We start from the raw sequence: 19,836 nt of genomic DNA on the forward strand, positions 1-19,836 counted from the left end.
GGAGGAACATCAGATGGAGTTACAGCTTTTCATATAGTAGGAAAATGGTCACTTCCACAGAGGTCATCGTGGACTGACCATTCGAATTCATTAAGTAGTTCTGAATTTGTGAGTGACAAGTCGAGAGCAGAATAGGTCCCTGTACCAGGGTGTAAATACGTATTGGAGCCATCATTATAAATACATAAATCGTTGTCAGAACAAAAGTCCTCCAACAACTTACCTTTAGTGTTTGTAGTTACACTACCCCAGAGTGGGTTGTGGCCATTTAAATCTCCCATTACAATACAGGGCTTCGGGAGTTAGTCACATAGAGCTTGAAGATCGGTTTTAGCAAACGTCGAGGACGGCGAAATATAAAGAGAGCATAGCGTAAATGCTACATGTAAAGTAATTCTCACAGCAACAGCCTGCATATTAGTATTAAGTGAAACAGGGCTTTGAATAACGTTTTGTCTCACTAGAATGGATGATCCTCCAGTGGCCCTATCACCCGGAGGGGAAAAACAATGATATGCATTAAAATGACGAAGGTCAAATGTATCTGTTTGTTTTAAATATGTCTCTTGTAGACATATCGCTGAAGGTGTAAAATCTTGGACTAATAGATGTAATTCATGTAAATTAGTCCTCACTCCTCTGCAGTTCCACTGTACAATATTATTGGAATAAACTATCTTTTGGGGGGGATTTATTTGGGATCTACCCCGCACGACAAGCTATGTGCCCTAGAATGGACGTTTTCAGAAACGTCCATGTCTTCAAGTGACCCATATTTATTAAACAACTGAATTTTGTTTTGTGACCCTTTCGGGGCTCTGCCACTTAGTTTTTTCAAAGGACCTTTTAGGTTTAGTTTTAACGGTTTCCGAAGATTTTTGAGTTGACTGAGAAGATGCCTCATGATCAGAGGATGCTACTGACTGGATTTGGGACGAATGTGACTCTGGTGTTTGGGTAGATATTGTAGGTGAAGTAATCAGAGGAGCTTCTGATGTAATCCACGTCAAGTCAGTTTGACAGCTTGTGGTTGATTTTGTTATCCTTGCTTCCGACGGTGTTGTAGTTATAGAAGCATAGCTTTCTTTAGGTTCAGAACTTTGGACCAGTTTTTTGGCATCTGCAAAACCAATGTTTCGGGTGAATTTTAGTTTGTTGATCTCCATGTGAAACTTCCAGACAGGACATTCTTTAGAAAAGGATGAATGGGCACCAGTGCAGTTTGTACATTTCTTAACGTTACTGTCACAATCTTCTGTTGTATGTGTCTTTTCACCACAGTGAGCACAAACAACAGACAATGTGCAGTTATTAACCCCATGGCCGAACTTTTGGCATTTGAAACATCGAAGAGGGTTTGGAATGTACATTTCAACGTTGATGTTACAGTATCCTGCTTTCAGTGATTTTGGAACATTTGGAGAAGAGAAAGAAAACAAATATGTGTTTGTGTTAACAGTAGCATCATTTCTACGGGTTGTGAAACGTTTGACAAAAAGGACACCTTGCTCCTTCATCTCTGAGGCGATGTCAAGTTCTGACATGTCAGCAAACAAACGTTCACGGTCCCTGACAATTCCTTTGCTCGTGTTAAGTGTTTTGTGAGCCGAGATCGTAACTGGAATGCCGACAAAAGATTTTGTGCTCATAAGATTGGTGGCGTGCTGTCTTTTTGCACACTCAACCAGTAGGGCACCGGAACGTAATCGCCTAATGTTTTTAACATCACCAGCGATGCCTTGTATACCTTTAGCTACGGCAAAAGGATTCAGCTTTAAAGGGGTCTTGCCAATAGTCTCAACAACAAGAAAACGTGGCCAGTAATCAATTGAGTTGGGCAGTCTGTGGTCAGTTTCAACGGGATCAGTATCAAGTTGACGTTTGCTCTTTTTTTGAGGGGTTTCGTAAGCCATGTTTTGTTAGTTAGATTTCATCATCTGAGCTCCCCACCCACCACGGAGTATCACAAAGACAGTGCTAAACGCAAGTGGGTCTCTGACTTGCAGCACCAAGGATACTCAGATGATATACTCTAGCGGAAGAATTATGAATAACTAATCCACCAGATTGGCCCATGAGCCACCGCCTTCTGGGCATAAGACTCTAGGCAAAATTCAAGTACATATTATCATATTGCAAAATCCAAATAATGTCACTGTAATAATAAGGCCAAGTCCGAAAATCAAACAATTCCAAATAAAATTTGTGCATTGACATATATATAGTCTATACACAGGGCTTGGTATGACCAGCCGATTGGTTGAACCGGGCCCATTCAACCACCCGTCTAGGTGAAGTAAGGGTCGAAGGGGTATGTTTGGCAAAGGGAACACGATTACAGGCCCCCAGTGCCCTCAACCCCCAGACTCCCGTCCTCCACCGACACAGGGCCGCAACCCACGGCAAACGGGTTGGTGGACCAAATATCCCCCCGGGTCCACAACGGGGGTGTTGGCGAGTTCTTGGCGTTACCCAGCACCCACCACGAGGAGGTGGCTCGCCCTGGGTGCCTATAAAGAAGTAAAATGACTTCATCTTTGTTGATCAGTCTACACATAAACTACTAGTATCAGTTGCGCATATGGGTGGCGCAGCAGAGATCATGAAGCAGTCACGAGTTCTTGGATATCATCCGGGTACTCACGGGAGAAAAACAATAACAAAAGAAACAACCAGTCCACGGAAATTGTTTCTGCATCGGTGGCCCTTTAAGACCATTGTGCGCATTAGGGCACCACATACGTCTATTAAACAATATAGTAGCTAAAGCAGCTAGATGTTTAATTAACTTAGCATTACCAAGGATAATCTACAACAGGGATAGGTCACTCGCTTGATTTCTTTACCATTTGTACTAATTAACGTGTTCCTCGTCATGCTCCAACGCACACATTCGCTTGGCTCGTTCCCAGCGGTACTTCAACTGTGTTTAGGGAGCCTAACAGAACTTCAGCCAGTTTATTGTATCAGTCGGAATTTTACAATGAATGAATGAATAAATGAATGAATGATAGTAAGAATTAAGATCAGGAATTATGTCACTGAATGAAAGAAAGATACATAATAAAAGGAAGAAGTACATATGTGAATGAATGAAAGAATAAATGACACACAGCGGCCTTCCCTCCCACAACATGTTACAGAACGAAAACCATCGCGAGAACACACGTGTTAACTCCAGTTGTTCGTTTTAAAAGATCTACTTTGAGACAGTTTTCTTTACATTAATAATAAATTCAGATATCTTATTGCATGTTGGGAATGGAATGAACATTAACAGAATGTTAACTGACACTGTCACACACCCCTCAAAAACAGAAAGTGTAAAGCTGTCACAAAGCGTCCTAAACACCTGTTAAGTTTTGTCAGATAATATCACAAGCATCAATGGCGGATCAGAGCAGATCGGCGATATGTCATATTTTTCACACACCACATATACACCCCGACATTTTGTTTTAGATTATGAAACTATCACTACTACTTGCAAACATATTTCACCTGAAAGTATATTCACCTCATGAGAATTAAAGGTGTACGTGAAAGATATTTTTGAAGTAATAACTTGAAACACTCAGACTACGGCGAGTAGTATTTCAATTTCGGATCACTTCACATCAGCGGTATCACATTTTTCACACACCACAAATACACCCTGACATTTTGTTTCAGATTATGAAACTATCACTATTACTTGCAAACACATTTGACCTGATAGTATATATCGCTTATAAGAATTAAAGGCGTATGTGAAAGATGTTTTTCAAGAAATAACTCAAACAACGGCTTGTAGCATTTCAATGGAGGATCAGAACAGATCGGCGATATGTCATATTTTTCAAACACCTCAATTACACCCTAACAATTTTTTATGTCATAAAAGTATTACTATTACTTGCAAATACCTTTCATTTATAGGTGTGTTTCCATTAAACGAATGAGTGAAAGAAGTTTTTATCGGCACAATTTAGTCTATCTTCACGGTGAATCGAGAGTAGAAGCCAGTGAGCTATAACATACCGACTTTACTATAAATCTACTGTCCTAACACGGACACTAATACCAATTATTTGACTTAAATTGAAGTGAAAAAATAGTTAACTTTTTTTTCAGTTGTTACAACACAACGGATCTGACCAGCTGCTGAAAATAAACCGGGCTCAATATTAAATACTACGCTGCAGCCAAACTGGCTACACTGGTTATGTAACGACCCGAGACATACGTTGAGGGGTTTTTCGGGGAGTTTCTTCTCCCCTTATATATAGTCTCCCTGGCATTGCTTAGTATGAATGCGGCCTGGTCGGTAGGTGACAAGAGAGAGAGAGAAAAAAAATTAATATTTAGTACATTGTCCCACAAGTCATATCGTAAGTCCGAATATAGCGGACAGCTAATCAAAAAGTGGACTTCGTCCTCAATTGTATTGCTGTCACGAAAGCTAGGAGTGCTCTTGGGCGTGTGAATCTACCGACCTCTATTTCCAGAGGTAGCCTGCCACAACGTAATTTACTAAGGATACTACGATGAGATCTAGGCAGAATTTCAGTGACATATGGTTCGGCTATTAATAATGTCTTAAACTGCCTTATATATATACAGTATGGTTCAAAATTATTGAGAATAGCTAAAGCATTTCATATTATTAAACGAGAACAAATCAGATAAAATTGAATGTATTGTGAAAGTGAACTGACCTTTTCATGTTGTGTAGGTAACAATTTAATATTTTATCAAGTCTCCTTGAGCTTCACGGCACAGTCTAAGACGGGTAGGCATACTTCCTATCAGAGAGGTTAGTGTCTCGTGAGTTATGCTGTCCCAGTATCGGACCACTTCTCTCTTCATGTCTTCAATTTTTGTCAACCCCTTTTGATTCACACATTCCTTCATCATCCCCCAAATGTTCTCAATGGGATTTAAGTCAGGACTATATGCAGGAAATGGTAATGCAGTCACATTTTTCTCCTGAAACCACTGCTTGGCATGTTTTGCGGTGTGTTTAGGATCATTATCTTGCTGCAAAATCCAGTCATTTCCATAAAACACATGTGCACTTGGAAGGAGAAAATTATCTAATATGTTAGTGTAGCGTTGACTTGTCAGATTTCCCTCGAACACACACAGCGGGGTCGTTCCTAATAAGGATATCCCTCCCCATACATGAAACTTTGGGCTGTATTTAGGTCGTTGATACAACGGTGCTGACGCAGACTTTGTCAATATTTTCACATTATTGGGATATACCCATATTGAGCTTTCATCAGTAAAAATCACATTTTCCCAGTCAAAGTTTTCATGTGCCAAACACCACTCAACACGCCTGTCTTTATGTTCTTGTTTCATGAGAGGAGAAGGAATTCTAGTCTCTTTCTCCCATCCAAGATCAATCAAATTTCTTCTAACTGTAGATTTTGATACAACTGTTGATCCCCTTTCTATCATTTCATACCTGATGTTGGAGATGCTTGCCCTTTGCTTTTTAGACGCTAAAATTCCCAGCCGGACGCGATCTGAGAAGTCCAATTTTCTGGGTCTCCCTGCTCCTTTCTGGTGCCCAAAATCCTTTTCCTCTTTAAAATTCTTCCTAATCCTATACACAGTAGAAAGAGGAGTTCCTGTTCTCTCTGCCAATGTATTTACATCATCAATTCCTTGATTACACAACTCAAAAATCAACCTTCTTTTATCTTCAGCAGACATTGTTGACAGTGCTGAGGAAAATGACGTCTGCTACAAATTCAGGGGAGGTAACTCTAATTGTACTATACTCAGTAGGCCAAGATGAGTTACCTCCCTTATACCATTACTTAGTTTTAAGTATCAGTGAATCAGTTGAGGTGTTAGGATAGCTCAAAGTAAGAAGAAAAATTCTCAATAATTATGAACCAGACTATATATAATTAAATACGGAGTTTATTCCCGTTAGGTTTCCCCCGGTCAATTAGGCTTTACTGTCACGCGCGTCTCTTCGATCGTTGGGTAGGAGCGATATGGGTTCACATATATGTGGGTGAAGATCGTCTGTTTCAAAGAGAGCAGAGCTGTATTTCTGATAACCATGAAATACAATAAAGTGACATAAACATAAATTGTTCCAATTTGTTGGATTATTGCTAAGAGCGATATAAATCGCGGCTTGCTGTCTCGTGGGTTGTTGCAGTGATTTTAATTTAGGATTAAGGTTTGGATATGGTTGAATATATTGTATTAGGTTGCGTTAGTGCTCTCACAATGCCTTATTTGTCATTGGTCCCTCCATTTCATCTGGCACTTCCGGCACATTAGTCACGCAATATAATATTTTAATTGGTTGGTGTCATTAAGTTGGTTAAGACAATTCCAGTTCAGTGGTGGCATAAAATATGTAATTCCTTTAGTCACTTCACAAAATTAATGTTTCCGGTATTTCACGATATGGCTAGTGTGTACGTTCAAACAGTACACCAAAGGAAAGTCTACATCTGTCTCAGATATTCTCTCTACGTCAAGGCAAACGATGCCATTCATGGACAAGAACATTACTGAAAACCATTTTAATACTATTGAGAAATTACGAATGGCGATTGAGCGCCAGTTTGTAGTCAGTTATGCCCAGGTAGAACTGAATTGCGGATATTATGGCTTTCTCGCTCTATCGAATTCTCGCTTTCTCCCTTTTACGCTCTATCGCTTTCTCGCGCAATGATATCGCTTTCTCTTCTCGCGCTGTCGCTTTCTCGTCTCGTGTTGTCGCTTTCTCCTCTCGCGATATTGCTTTCTCGCCTTCAAAATTAAAGTCGAGATAGCGATGGCCCTAATCAGCCACCATATTATGAAACAGCGTTTACCCTCTCCGTCGCTACAAACGCATTCGTAGACGCCCCTGTATACGCATCCATACGCATCATACACGTCTCTACATACGCATCCATACACGTCTATACACGTCTCAAAATACGCATCCAAACACGTCTCTACACGTCTCAAAATACGCATCCATACACGCCTCTACATACGCATCCATACACGCCTCTACATACGCATCAATATACGTCTCTACATACGTATCCAGCTGGTGGCCATATTATGGCAGACCAATTCTTGATGACAAAGATACGCGGAAGTTCAAAGTGTCACAACTCGTTAAATATGAGCGGTCTTACCTCACAATTTTGTGATGTGCCCCTGTTCCTGATTATATTCAACATCCGATTTGGAATTGGTGAATAAAAATTTCTGATGAAATCGAGGGGAATATTTTCCCAGATGTCCCGCACTTCGTGTTCCATGTCGGCAGCCGAGTGAATGTTTTTCGGCGTCCCTGAAGTCTACTCTTCAGGTAGAGCCAACAGTTCTCAGTAATGTGTGTGGACACTTTGCATGCCACACCTTTCAAGTAATGTCAGTTTGTCACTTGTAATCGTGAACGACACAGGCCCGATATACGGAGGCGTTGTACTCTTGGAAGATGTAGGAAAATGTGTGCAACAGGTCTGTGTGCAACAGGCCAAAGCATATCATCGAGGATTTCAATGTATTTCTGAGCCTTTATGTTAACAACATAAATGGTACCAACACCATGCCAGTTGATGCAACCCCGCTCCATCAAACTGATGCGTGGCTGCCATCCCGGACAAAGACATAGCGGGAGGTAGTCTTCAAGTGCGGGATGTGGTGAACATTACATTGCAAAAACTGGAATGCAACCGAAGGGCCGAATCACTGTACACAAACAGCAAATTCGACGTCCGGATTTGCGATGTATGAATTTAAACAAACACATTGATGATGTGCAGAAATGACCAGTTTACCATGTTTCCGTTTTATCAATAGTTTAACAATGATATACAATTACGGAAGGAAAAGAGCAAATGTTCATAAGGCTGTTTAAAACTCAGCTCAATTCAAAAGTATAATTTTGTATTCTACCTAATGTAACCCAGTATATATTTGTGCACTGATTCCATAATGAGTACATGTTCACCACTATTGTTTCTATGTCGTCAAAAACATCATGACGTCACAAACGCTACCCTACTGTTACCCATGACTACGTTTTTCATCTCCCGCTATTTATAAGACAAACGTTACTAGAAAGACAAATGATGTACAGTTTGTTGACGGTTTATGTTCGGATTAAATATCTTGTCTAGATCATTTTGAATTACATCTGTGGTTCTCTTAAACCATACAAGGCAAAATGACCGTCTCATTTCCACTACCAACGAAAGTTTAGATCAGTACATTCAGCGGAAGCGGACTAGTTGTTACAAAGTCTTTTAAGACCTGAGTGGTCAGTACCTTATTTATGAATCCTGATTCGTTTGCATTTCGATTCCGTTTACAGACCTATGTTTTGTATGATGGCAAGTTTTGAAGAAAAAACAAAAAAGCACATGGTGGCAGTCATGAGGCGCTGACATGACGAATCAAACCTGGTCCCGTGCACACCTGCACCGTGTTTTCATGGTTCCGCGAGGCGGATGTACAGTGAAATGGAGGCGAAGGAGCAGACCTCACAAAATCCCACAACAACGGTAAGACAGTCACGGAGGGAAAGTTAACTACCCCTGCACCTCAGGGAGGACTACGTATTAACAACCCCACCTATGAATGTTGATGAGGAAGATGCTACAGCAGAAGGAAATACAATTTCTGTGAACAACAGCCTGATTAGGGGTAGAAGCCAAAGGTCAGTAGTATCAAACACGTCTGTCACTGGAACAAGAAGAAAGTCAGAATCAAACAAATCCGTGAATGGTAGGAGCAGAAAGTCAGCAACATCATAAAAGTCGGTGAATAGTACTGGAAGAAGCAGGATATCAGAAAAATCAGAATCCACCATTTCTGGTAATGACTCTACAAGAATCATCAATAAGTTGTGTTACCTCACAGCTGTCAGACAAGCAAACTGCTAGGTTAGAGAAACTAAAGAAAATATCTCCACTTGAAGAATTGAGAAGACGATTTGAGGAGGGTGTCAATACACAGGAGGAGTTAGCAAGATGTGATGATATGGCACGAAAGGCACAGGAAGAGGCTGAAATGGAAATTCTAAAGGCGCAGAGGAGGGCTCATGAGATAGAACGCGAGGTCCATCGAGAGCGAGAGCGAGAGCGACTGGGAACCAAGATCACGCACTTAAGGAGGATTCGGGAAGCGGAAGCTGAATTACAAGAGGCACGTTTCATTGACTGTATGATGAATGAAGATTCCCTTGTTGCAGTAATCGCTGCTTTACCAGCTTCTAGTGCTGTGTACCACTACCAGCTTCCAGTGCTGTTCTCTCTACCATCCACACACCTTCCGGTGTACCACTACAAGTTTCCAGTGCTGTCCGCTCACACCTTCCAGTGTACCACTACCAGTTTCCAATGCTGTTCTCTCTACCGTCCACACACCTTCCGGTGTACCACTACAAGCTTCCAGTGCTGTTCTCTCCACCGTCCAGACACCTTCCGGTGCACCACTACCAGCTTCCAGTGCTGTTCTCTCTACCGTCCACACACCTTCCAGTGTACCACTACCAGCTTCCAGTGCCGTCCATACACCAGTCATGATGTCACCCAACATAGTCCACTCTCCCATCACGATGCCCTCTGGGATACCAGGTCCTCATGTGGCCAACCCTCCTGGCTTGATACCATCAAGCATACCGGCAAGTGTTCCAGTTGAGACTTCACTTGCAGACTCTATTAACCAAGCATCCCCGAGGAGTCACACTTACCTTTATCGACAATGTTACTCACAACAAAACTATGGTGACCCACATTACGTTACCCAAAGACAGAACTTGAAAATCTCTCACCCAACCGTAAGTGAGCCTGTGAATGTTAATCCAGTTCCCTATGGCTTCCAACCTGTCAACCCACAAGTGACGCCAAACATGTCTCAAAGTTTTATTCCAAGGCCTAATCTACCTAACTACAATTGTGGAAAGGAAAGGGACTTTGCCCTACTGAAGATAGCCCTGGACGACCTGGTAAGCGTCCATCCAAAGTTGACTGAGCAATACAGATATCAAATTCTACTGGACAGGCTTGGAGGTCCCCCTCAGAGATTAGCTTCAGCATTTATGCATGACGAGAGGCCGTTTACAGCCACACTACAAGCACTGAAAGGGAAATATGGGCAGCCACGGCAGCTTTTTCAGAGTGAACTAGGTGCCCTAATGGGAACCCCAGTACTGAGGTATGGGGATCTTGATGCATTTGACAGTTTTGCTCTCTCTGTACGCTCATTGGTAGGAATGCTGAAATCAGTTGAAGGTGAAAACGGATCTGAGCTTAAATGTGGTTCTCATGTTGACAGATTACTTGGAAAATTGCCAGCAAGTTACAGACGTAGCTTCGTAGAGTACTATATCAAAGACTCAATCCTTCAGTCAGACAGTGACCAAACATACACACTGTGTCACTTAGCCGACTGGCTACAGACCAAATCGTGCGCCATGCGCATTGCCAGCCCGGCTGATACACTCTACAAGCCAGAGACTCCGAGAGAGCCACGGAAGCCTCCACCACCTCGGTTGGCCAATCGACAACCCAATCCAACAGCTTTATTCCTGACTAAGGACTCCAAGACTCTGTCTGTTAATAAGGCTAAGCCATTTTGCCCATATTGTATTAACGGGGACCACTTTCTGAATGGGTGTCCTGAATTCAAGAAGCTGTCATTAAGTGAGATTTCCAAGTGGCTGAGTCAAAGCAGACGCAGTAGATGTGGCCGAAACCACAAAGAAAGGGCATGCACCTTGAGAAAGCCGTGCCCCATTTATAAGCGGTTGCATCTAACAGTTTTACATGATGACCTTCAGCAGACATCATCCAAGGTCTACTACATGGATCAACCATCTAATCCTGCCCTCGTTATGTTAAAGATTGTGCCAGTAATCCTCCATGGTCCTTGCCGCTCAATATCCACATGCCCAATCCTTGATGATGGATCTGTGCGAACCATGATACTGAAATCAGCAGATCAGCAGCTTCAACTCACTGGGAAGCAGGATTCCATTCTCCTTACAACAATAAGTCAAGACTCAGTGCACTATAATGGTCAATCTGTGAAACTCAAGATTTCGCCAGCAGATCAGCCAGCTACTAGGTTTATCATTAACACTGCAGACAATCTATGCATGTCGAAGTACACATTTCCCATGGAGAATATGCAGTAGCGCTGGACACATCTGGAAGGCCGTCCTCTACCAAAGATAAATGGAGCAGTGCCAAGTATCCTGATAGGATCCGACAACTCAAAGTTAATCTTGCCTATAGAGCCGGTCCGCTTTGGTAATTCAAATGCTCCAAGTGGTGTCCACACCAACCTTGGCTGGACTGTCCAAGGACCATCGATGATATTAGGGCAGACGAAGAGGAACACTTGCTTACTGAACCAAACTCAAACAGCTGATCCCTTGACGTCTCACTACATGGAAAGACTTTGGCAACTGGACATCCTTCCCTGTACGAGTAAACAAGTCATTCGCTCCAACAAAGACAAAATGGCGCTGAAAATATTAGACTCCCAGACCATCCAGTTTCCTGATAGCCTCACTGTGTCTACTGGCCATACTGGAATTGTCCTTCAGTCGTCGTTCAGTACGCTTCAGAGTGGGGAGAACAGCTTCCACGCTGGTGTTGAAACGGGTACCATCTTGAGAACGTAGGAGTGGGGTTGCATATTAACAGTGGTGACGTCATTCAAATCATATTGTGACGTAAAGTTAGAACGACGTCACAAATGAGCAGCTCCAGATGCTGACATGGGAACCAGCTCAAACGGTCTGCTGATGAAACTTCACTGCTGTACTCGCACTCGATGTAAACGAGTGCAGACAGTAAAATCCTCCTGCTTCAGTGGGAAGATCGGCGACAACTTCAGGAACATTACTAGCCCACTGTCTTATGTTGAATCCACCATCTCTGAGAACATCTCGCATCTTTGTGACAAGCTGCTTTGCCTGCGTTTGGTTCTCAAAACTGTCTAGACAGTTGTCTACGTTAAATGCTTCACTCACTGATTTGAACACGTCTTCACTGTCTATCTTGTTCTCAGCTGCGTGTTTCAACAGTGCATAGCTTGCGCAGCATGGGGAGCAGGTAGTACCAAAGGGCAGAACTTGCCATTCATGCACGTCTGGTGGACGACTGCATTGCATGTCTAGCCACAGGAAGCGAAGCAAGGGTCGATCTGGTGGAAGTAGTCTGATCTGGTGGAACATAGCTTTGATGTCGGCAGTTACTGCCACTGCATATTGTCGGAATCGGAGAAGCACCCCAAGAAGTGATGATCCTATGGTAGTGATCATTAAGATTTTTAGATTCAAACTCAAATGAGCAATTGAACACAAGGTGATGCTTTCCGTTATGTTCAACCATGTGGTGAGGGATATACCATGACTCTTTGTATTCTCGTATCTCATCATCAGTGAACTTCTTCACAAATATCCAGTAGCGTCCAAGAATTCCAGAGGCGTTATCTGACCGGCTCCGTGTTGATCCCGCAGTGTGACGAGCCTGTTCTCCTTCTCGCGATGTAAGTGTTTCCTGGGGTGTACAGCAGCTCCAGCTGTACCATCTTCGCCGACTCGGATTTCTCGATTTTCTGGATTAGCTCGATGAATCTGAAGATGTTGGGGTGGCAGGATGAGGTCCGTGGTTGTGTGCTGTGCTGTTGCTGACATCGTTGCCAGAGGTTGTCACCCTGTCTCTGCAGCCTTTCAAGAAGCGCCGCCAGTGAATACAATGTCAGATTCTTGTTTTGTAGGTGACCTTGAAACAAAACTTGTCAAGTGCCTTGTCTTAATGTCACGGATTCCATGTCGATTAAACTTGCCATAACGATCAAAAAGTGACGATTCTTCCATTTTAGGTCAGCATATAGGTGGTTAGTCAGTTGATCGTAAACAATTTACAACATGAGTAGACACTAAGCTTTAAACAAATGGAGTATTTCCTTAAATTGGCATAATAGTTTAATTCGAATCGGAAATGGAATGATATTCTTACGTACCCCGCTTTTCTAAGAATGTATTAAAACAGTGGGTATGCAGAGAGAACGTGAGTCGACACGTACGCACAGAGAACGTGAGTAGACGCATGTGAGAAATGGTCTACAACCAAAATTCTCAGTTGTCTCATCCAAAGGGGAAATCCTATTGTATCTGACCACAGGCAAACTGTAGCACAAATCAGAAGCGCAGCATAGAGACGATAAATTACCAATATTTTTACATGCGAGCGAAGCGAGCAAAGGTTGGCAACGTACTTTCCTCGCTTTGGTTCGAAAACTATTTTTCATGTCAAAATGAAATATCGCCACCATCAAAAGTATACACCCATTTCCTCACTGAGTTGTTCTCTCACATTTCCAATCCCACATTGAACAATTACTCACGTGAAATATGTTTTATTCAACATTCAACTCGTGGCAAATGAGATTGTTCTTCGCCTCCATTTCCCCTTCCAGCCTCCGGTTCAACGGAGTGAAGGAACAGGAGGATATTATTCTACATGGAATACTTACAGTTACCTCCCCTGCTTCATTCGCCCATTCCGCTAGTGTTTTTATGTAGAATAAATGTTACGAAAATTCTAACAATAGCGACAACAGATACGACAAATAAACTACAACAGGTTCATGATAAAATTAGGCAATATGGTATGTCTTTCTGATTTTTGCTTATTCTTGTTCCGTCACTCCGTTCAGCCGGAAACGGGCAGGGGTAATGGCGGCGAAGAAAGATCTGAATACCATCAGTGGCGCTTCAAATGTTGTATAAGACATATTTCACGTGAGTAATTACTGAACATGGGGTAAAAATGTGAGAGCACAGTCAAGTGAGGAAATGGAAGTGTACTTTTGATGGTGGCGATATTTTATTTTGACATGAAAAATATTTTTCGATCCGAAGCGAGGAAAGTACGTTGCTAAGCTTTGCTTGCTTCTCTCGTATATAAGAAGACTTGTCATATTCTCTATGCTGCGCAACCCCATTTGCCCTACAGTTTGCCTGTGATCTGACCAACCTAAAAATTTGCCGATAGTCTCGAGGAGTCCGTTTCCTCATAACACCTCTTCTGGGAGCATTTTCGACTGATTTACGTTGATGAAGCCGCTCTGTCACCAAACACACGCTGCTACGAGGCATTCCAAGGATTTCTGCATTGTTAGAACACTTTTCGACACTTTGAAACTTTATTATAATTAATTTCTTAAGTGACACCGACAAATTGGATTAAAAATAGAGTCAAGTGACAGACGCGTGACATCATGGTCGACCATGTGACAAAATATTACGACATGCTGTGTCGTTTTTGAGTGGCAGTAATTAAACGATATTAACGCCGTTACAATTGTACGTAAAATATTACCACTCGTTGTACGTCTCTACATTCGCATCAATATACGTCTCTACATACGCATTAATACAAGTATCTACATACGCATCAATACAAGTCTCTACATACACATCAATATACGTCTCTACATACGCATCAATATACGTCTCTACATACGCATCAATATACGTCTCTACATACGCATTAATATGTCTCTACATACGCATCAATATACGTCTCTACATACGCATCAATACAAGTATCTACATACGCATCAATATACGTCTCTACATACGCATTAATACAAGTATCTACATACGCATCAATACAAGTCTCTACATACGCATCAATATACGTCTCTACATACGCATCAGTACAAGTCTCTATATACACATCAATATACGTCTCTACATACACATCAATATACGTCTCTACATACGCATCAATACAAGTCTCTACATACGCATCAATATACGTCTCTACATACGCATTAATACAAGTCTCTACATACGCATCAATATACGTCTCTACATACGCATCAGTACAAGTCTCTACATACGCATCAATATACGTCTCTACATACGCATCAGTACAAGTCTCTACATACACATCAATATACGTCTCTACATACACATCAATATACGTCTCTACATACGCATCAATACAAGTCTCTACATACGCATCAATATACATCTCTACATACGCATTAATATGTCTCTACATACACATCAATATACGTCTCTACATACGCATCAATACATGTCTCTACATACGCATCAATATACGTCTCTACATACGCATTAATACAAGTATCTACATACGCATCAATACAAGTCTCTACATACGCATCAATACAAGTCTCTACATACGCATCAATATACGTCTCTACATACACATCAATATACGTCTCTACATATGCATCAATACAAGTCTCTACATACGCATCAATATACATCTCTACATACGCATTAATATGTCTCTACATACACATCAATATACGTCTCTACATACACATTAATGAAAGCCTCTACATACGCATCAATATACGTCTCTACATGTATACGTATCCAAACCCTCAGCGGTATCGGTTTGGTACTTTATATCACCGGCGTTTCATATCTCTACAACAATCGGTGTATAAATCATTAGTATTTATTGATAACAATAGCTGAAAATACACCTATAATTGTTTTATCAAATTCAATTTCTGCATGTCCCTAATGCCACGGGTTTGTTTGTCAAATATATCGATGGGGACACAGTTCAAAAGTAAGCTTATGTGAATTCGATATATTGTATTCATGTATACTACAACAGTTTACATTAGCTGCAAGAAGAGACAGGTGCATTGTCACTATTGTACTCTAAGTCCGGGGTCAATTGTTTTCAAATAGTCCATGTTGCCTGTTGTGTACGGTCATGTGTGGAAATGAATGCTATGTGGAGGTGCTGAACCGACATTTCAAACGGTAATATATGAATCTACTGAATACATACTTTACAAGTGCACATACCTTTAGAGAGTCAGTATGGCTTTACGCCGATTTTGCAATATTCAAGCAACATGAGGGTGCGGGACAACACAAAACGGCCCCATACATATACCGATGTGGGTAATCGAACCGGGGTCTTCAGCAAAAGAGCGAACGCTTTAAGCATTAGTCTTTACCACCGCCCCACAAACGTTTAGCTATGATTGACGAAGTTTATATTTCATGCAATATTATTATTAAATAGTCTTATCGTAATTATTCTACAGGCACTACAAGACATGCACACCATTTCATAAGAAACACTGATTCCGGCAAATGACACACAATGACATGTGTCACATGTAAAGTCACTCAGATACATGTGACGGTGCTCTATATGTCAGCCAGCTTGAAGTTAATGACCAGGTAAAATCTGGCGTCAACACATAAAATTTACACCAAAAACAAAAATATTAACAATCGGTGAAACATTATCACAGAACCATTACTGCCAACAACTACCAATCACACAAGAACAAATCTTGAAAAAATCGGTATTTCAAAAAGTCATGCACTCATGTTTGGAATTTTAACTCACAATAGGCCTCATCTGTAACTCGCCAACCCATTTGTCCGGGTTCAGAAACCTGTGACCCGAACCCGGAAGTAAAACTTGTACACTGTGTCCGGGTTTTCCAGCATTACACGTGGCTCTCTCTTCCGGCCTACAGCTCAAAGCTCAAATCTGTATATACCAAGAACTGCTGATAGTTAAAATTACTTCCTTGCGCATCACGGGTGACGGACGAGGGAATATTTATATGATTCGTTTAGATAAATGTAAAGCATACATAACATTGTATGTCGAAGTGCGTGTTACCAGTTAATTGTGATTTAGCGTTTTCGAGCCCTGGTCAATACTGAAGCTGTAATCGTTTTCTTCATAGCAGTATAGCTCCTCACATGTCTCGTACCGAAATAGCACCTCACATTCCATGTATGGACGTATGGCACCTGGCATTCCATGTATGGAAGTATAGCACCTGACATTACATGTATGGAAGTATAGCACCTGACATTCTATGTATGGAAGTATAGCACCTGACATTCCATGTATGGAAGTATAGCACCTGACATTCCATGTATGGAAGTATAGCACCTGACATTACATGTATGGAAGTATAGCACCTGACATTACATGTATGGAAGTATAGCACATCGCAATCCTCATACCGTAACATAGCACCTCACATAGCTTGTACCGTAGTGCAGCACCTCACAATCCTCATACCGTAACATAGCACCTCACATACCTTGTACCGTAGTGCAGCACCTCACATTCCTCATACCGTAACATAGCACCTCACATGCCTTGTACCCTAGCTCAGCACCTCACATTCCTCATACCACAGTAACATAACACCTCACATTCCTCATACCACAGTAACATAACACCTCACATTCCTCATACCACAGTAACATAACAGCTCACATTCCTCATACCACAGTAACATAACACCTCACATTCCTCATACCACAGTAACATAACACCTCACATTCCTCACACCGTAATATAGTACCTCACATTACTTGTACCGTAGTACAAAAGGGAGGGCATGGGGATATCTGGATCCGCCCCTGCGCCTCAAAAACACGGGGACTTATGATAGGGTGATACACAGGGGATTCGCACGGGATATACATTTGTCCCTGATGAAAATAACTTGATACTGATATAGTGCGCGGTTCTGCGTTAAAACCAATTCCAAAATGACTTGCAAAAGATATTTCAAATGAATGCAGAACAGAAATACATGTCCTATTCAACCGTTTTTCTATTGTTGATGTAACTGCTTCAGAAATCACAATGACAGGGAACAGTTCTGCAACAACCTTACCAATGACATGCCACCGACCCAAAATAGAATGGAATGTAAAGTATATATGATATAATACAAAACAATAACCGGACCCTGCCTCTCCTTCTTCCTTCAACCAGAGGCGGCGAGCTAGGTAGTCTTGTGGTTTAAGCGTTCGCTCATCGCTCCTGGAGACGGGATCGATTACTCACATGGGTACAATGTGTCAAACCCATTATTGGTGTTCACCGCCGTGATATTGTTGGAATATTGGTGAAAGCGGCATAACTTTCTCACTCAATGCCAGGGGCAGAAATAACGTTAGCTGTTATCACTGAGACCTGACTGGATTGATTTGTTGATGGTAACTTATAGCTAGACAAGCACTTGAGGTCAACATTCTGTCAAATGTTCACAGTGGAAGCTGGAATAATACATTCGGACTTCTGTTGCATACACGCACGTTCGGAACTATCACTGTAATAAAATATACCGAGAGAAATGAATAAAGGGTCACAGGAAAATTCAAGCGTACCGTTGTTATTTTCCAGTCCTCATCACCACAGCACAATTTGTGATGAGGTTGGTACGCTAGAATTTTTATGTGTTCCTTATTTCTTTCTCTCAGTATATAAAGAAAAGATCGGCTAATTGCTACGTAACATATATGAACATAATTTACATTTTTGGAACGGTGCTGTTCTCCGTATCATTAGTCCAGATCATGAGTCCAGATCATTAGTCCAGATATATCACTGAGCATGTTAATGATTAAATATGGGCTGCCAACCAGTGGTCGAACCTATGAGTACCGGTAACATGGTTTTGTAGATGGCTGTCAACCAGTAGTCGAAAGTATGGGCACAGGTAACATGATTTTGTAGATGGGCGGTGGGGTAAGCTAGTACGCTCATCGACCCAGGTTCGATTAACCAAATGGATACAAGGGAGGCTATTTCTGATGTGATATTGCTGGAACATTGCTAAATGCTGAGTAAATCTATAACTCATACATCAATATGGTTCAGAGAGTGACACTTTACTTCAGACAGGGCGTTCCTCATAACATCTGTGTTTCTTCTACACCCGTTATTGGCATCGCGCTGTGAAGAACGACTCAACATATAGACATGCTAGGAGACTTGCTTTGGTCGTCGTGGTCAACTGTTTGGTCTCCAAACACAGTCCATTACAATACACGACTACCATGTGCTACACATATCAACAACAGTTACATACATACCTGTTGAGGCAGCTTTACAGAACTTCATATGTAGACTGATCCATCGTTGAATTTGCATGACGTCACATCATGAAGATACATACTGTCTTCAGAGGTGTACTTTCTAGAACAAGTCGACAGTCGGGATAGAAGTTCCTACTTTAGCACGAAAACAAAGGGACTAAATTATATCATGCCATTACCGGGATTAGTGTTTCCAATACTTCAGTTTGCAAGATGACCCCAGGGTCTGCTGTCGCCTGGAGGCTTTAAACCTACAGGCCCTGACTGAAATTTGCAGGCTCTGATTGAAATGTGCAGGCCAGTCTTGTTAAAGTCAAACCAATAAAGACAAATCAGAGTACACTGTATACAGTTTTAGGCTGTTTAATTCTGCCAATATTTGAAACTCCCTCCCCAGTACAGTAAGAACCGGTGCTGGGCGATTATTTCGAACGCTGACTGGGATTCTGTAATAAGGACATGTGTCAATCCGGACGAATTCAGATTCCAGAAAGAAACTTGCCTGGCAGAAAAGAGTATGCAATTGAAAACTGGATTCGATTATAAAAAATACGTTTTATACCGGAAACAATCGCTCAGGAACAAAAGAAACGCAACTCTGGCTTTTTGTCAAGTTCTTAAATAGAAGACATAAACGCGAACGTTTATTTTTATGAGACTTCATTTTTTCGAAAAATGCATTTTCTTTTTCTTTTCAGTACATTTTGTTTGTTTTAGCAGCTGAATCACCGTTCAGTGGCAGATGTATACTCTCGTGTTGCCAGGACATTTAGGTTACATGTGCAAAAATAGATGACCGACAACCAAGGATGACGTCACACATGAGCATAACAGTCGACCAGATGAGACAATTGGACATGGTGTTTCTTTTCCGTGACTGCAGGAACCTGATACAAATTAGTGATGGGTTAATGTTACACCTGACACGGCGTTCTGTG

The sequence above is a fragment of the Haliotis asinina genome, chromosome 12, assembly GCF_037392515.1.
Source record: "Haliotis asinina isolate JCU_RB_2024 chromosome 12, JCU_Hal_asi_v2, whole genome shotgun sequence".
In the NCBI taxonomy this organism is placed as follows: Eukaryota; Metazoa; Mollusca; class Gastropoda; order Lepetellida; family Haliotidae; genus Haliotis; species Haliotis asinina.